This window comes from Pinus tabuliformis, chromosome 8 (genome assembly GCF_031772625.1).
Source record: "Pinus tabuliformis cultivar Carrire ecotype Pingquan chromosome 8, CPIR1, whole genome shotgun sequence".
Classification (NCBI taxonomy): domain Eukaryota; kingdom Viridiplantae; phylum Streptophyta; class Pinopsida; order Pinales; family Pinaceae; genus Pinus; species Pinus tabuliformis.
Genome location: NC_142294.1, coordinates 1,968,474,571 through 1,968,478,530, shown reverse-complemented (window position 1 = coordinate 1,968,478,530; position 3,960 = coordinate 1,968,474,571).

Sequence of the window (3,960 nt, the reverse complement as noted above, 5' to 3'; positions counted from 1 at the left end):
CATTATTACAAAATATGATCCCTTTGAATCCTCCATAAATCTCTCACATATCTTGGATAAGATATGCCAACCAAATCCTCCATGATCTTCTCCTTAGGAATTGGATAAGATATGCCAACCAAATCCTCCATGATTTTCTCCTTAGGAATAGGATAAGATATGCCAACCAAATTCTCCATGATTTTCTCCTTAGGAATAGGCTTGCATAATTATCTCCTTAATATGGTGGAGGAGATATTAATTCTTCACATATTTCCTACACATCACAAAACTCACATATTCTTGAGATATATATAAAAATATGTATATTTTCTAATATTTAATCATAAATTCACTTGTAATACAAAAATGAATAAAATGGAAAATAAGAAGGTGAAACCCAAATGTATTTATGAAAATGATATGATAAAAGGTTAATGGGATGATGAAATGTAAGGAATAGTGAAGAAAAAGGTGGATGAAAATATGACATTTCTAAGTCCCAACATCCTCCCCAACTGAACTTGTTGCATGTCCTCATGCAACCATGCATGGGTATCTTTAAGAAAATTTGGCATCTTGAACAACTTTGGCTTTACATGATGATGTCTTTAATAATGAATGTTTCCAGGATATGTGAAAGACATGAGTAACAACTTACATTTTCTTATGGTTGGTTCTTGTGTGACAACCATGAATACAAAGAATGTTGGTTCTTGTGTTAACAACATTCATTTCATTTTTTGTTCTCTTTTCTCCAATAATAATGTAAACACTCACTGTAAATCATACGCTATCAATGTGCATAAGAAAGCCCTTTTGTAATATTAATGAAGCATCCGATATTACGTATGAAGCAAGGTTCAACAAAGTATCATTGGAAAATAAATGTTGGTGAATGGTAAACGAGAAAAAATGGAGTGATAGTGGTGAAGAAATGGAATCATGGAAGTGAATATGTAGTGTGGTGAAGAAATGGAATCATGGAAGTGAATATAGTTCTCCCCCCCCCCCCCCCCCCCCCCCCCCCCCCCCCCCTCAACTGAATTGGTTTCATGTCCTCATGAAACTTGTCATGGCTCATGAAAGGAAATGTAGCATGGTGAGGGAATTTTCCAAAATATTCAAGTTAGCATATAAGGAATTGCATGATTAAAGATTAGAAAACAACATACCTCTACTTACCCAAGAATAATGAACTATGCAAGAGGAATGTCGTTGTTGTTGCTGGATCAGGAAAATGTGACTGATGTTGTTGTTACTGGATCCTAGGAAATGAAGGAATCTGAACTGCTGATGCTGAATCATGGAAAAGAAAAATGTTGAAAGTGGAACTGTGGTACTCTCATAGATCAGAATTCATGCTGTTATAACTGCTGAGGGAGTCGTGAAAAAGTGTATAGTCTTCACCTGCTACTAAACTTCTCGGTACAATTCTAATCATGCGAAAGAATGTGTCGATTTTGAGCATGAATAGAAATCATTGGATTACCGGCCATTGATGTATGCTGTTAACCAATGTGAGGCAACTCACCATTGATGTCAATGAGTGCCAAGGTACCTGAGTACATCTTTCGAAGTGCGAATGGATGTGTTGAGGTCGAGCCACTTGCAAGATCTGAAGATCAAGGGCCATTGATGTATTCCCATGATCGTCAGTGAGATAACTTGCCATTAAGGCATGGAAGCCTCTAGGTACTCAAAAGTAACTCTAGTCTATTTCCCAAATAAGGTGCTCATGTCGATGGGGCAAGACTTGTTGAAAGGTGGGCCTTAAGGATTCCCACATCAGTCAACACGAGTTTGTACAAAAAGATTTGGTAGGACTATAAATGGAAAGAACTCACGAACAAGCAGTGTGGATCAGCATGTCGAGGAAAACAAGGCAATGTAATCATGGAAAGGGAATGAGTTTTATTCAAAAGGAAGTAATCATGACACTAAAGGATCGTTGTGCAGTGGAAAATGTCATGATATGTGTAGTGAATAATTAGCTCCTTCAAGCATCCAAAAATGGATGTAAGGAAATGCATGGTGTATGAAGATGAACTCTTGCTGTGAAAAATGGATATGAAAATGTCATGCTTTATGGATTTACAATTGTCAGAATTCAAAATTTGCTTCAAAAAGGGAGGTGCAAGGTAGTGGTTGTGGAGTTGGATTTGTCTTTAGAATTTTTCATGAATTTAGTCTTTGGAAGACCAATTGTCATCACAATGTAATCTCCTTATGATCGCTTGATTATCCTGTAACCTGTAAAAAAAAACTTGGCAGAAAGAAAACATAAGTGTGTTCAAGAAGAAATGGCCATTTCCTTCATGATTCTTACGCAAAAATTTCATACCAAATAAAACATATTAAAGACAATCAAAGTGTTGAAATTGGCTTAATCATGATATTAAAACCAATCCATTCTTAAAATAACCATGAAAAGTAATACTCCCTGTTTGGGTCAGATGACATATGCTCGGCAAAAAGATTGGCATTAGAAAGATCTGTTGTGGTCTGCATATTAGTATGTGATATAAAAGCATTCAACATAAATATGTTATGCCAACTTGAAGCTATTGAAACAAGATAATCATCATTTATAGAATCCTCCAAATGTTTGATAAATCGATGCTCAAAATTTGTTTCCAAGTGTTCCATTTTTTTATTTTCAGACCTGCATGAATTTTGTGGAAATTTTATTTATTTATTTATTTTATTTTATTTTATTTTTTATTTTTTTTATTTTTTTATTTTTTTATTTTGCACTTGTACTAACTCTTGCACTTTCAATCAGTTCCTGTAATTTTCATGATTCTCTCAATTTGCATATAACCAAAGTTTTTTTAATAAATTACCAATATCCTTCATATGCCAATGTTCACTTTTTAAATCCTTCAAAACAACAATTGTCACAAAACACAACAATTTTTTTGATTTCTTTTATTTTGTTTGTTTGTTTGTATTTTTTTTTTTTAACTTGATAACAAACATAATATAGCAATGACAATCATATGTAATATAAAACAATATATCAAACATAACAATCATCACAAAAAATTTACAACTATATTAATATAATTATAACATATTAAAATATTAATATAATTAATATATTAATACAATCATAACTATATTAATACAAATCAAACATTAACTGAAAATATATAAATATAAATCAAAACAAATAAAAACAAAAATAAATACAATATATAACAATAAATACAAAACAAATTTAAACTAAAAATGGAAAAGAAACCCAAAACAAATGGAAAATAAAACGTAAACCAAAACACAAAATGGCATATGGAGGGTTGATGGCGTTTCAATATGAATTGGAATTCATCGTTTTCTGTGGCCTAAGAAGACGAAATTGCAGATGTAGGGATGGAGAATGTTGAGAAATTTTTCGTGTAATCCTTCTCCAGCAGCCCAAAGCTCTGTCAACGTCTTAACCAGATCCTGTCCAAAGCATCTGAGGAGTTGCTGATGAGATTTCTGAGAAAAATTTCATTGTTGCCATAAAAAGTGTTGATAATAAGACTCAAAGTTGGTTGATCTTAGCCTGGAAGGCAAAGGTCTCAACTCTACTAGCTTCTGCCATGGTTTCTCCTTGAAGGCTTAACGAAAACACAAACGAGAAAATCACCGAAATGAGCTTTCAAACAAAGCAAATGTTAATGTGATCTTTTTTCGCCATGATGTTGATAAAATCATACTGCAGATTTCGGTTCTGGGTACCTACAGAGAATTTTGAGTTTGATATGTTTTGTATTGGCGTTGTATTGAAAATGTTTGGTGTTTTGTTTGTTTGTTTGAATGCTCTCGGCTCTGTTTTGATATGACAGGATTTGTTATTTGTTGTGTTGTGTTTTTTTTAAATTTTGTTGGGTTTTGTTTTGTTAGGAATTTTTTTATTTTTTATTTTATTTTTAAAAATTAAAATTTAAAAAGACTAAGTTTTATCTAAAATGTTTTTTAAGATGATTTTTC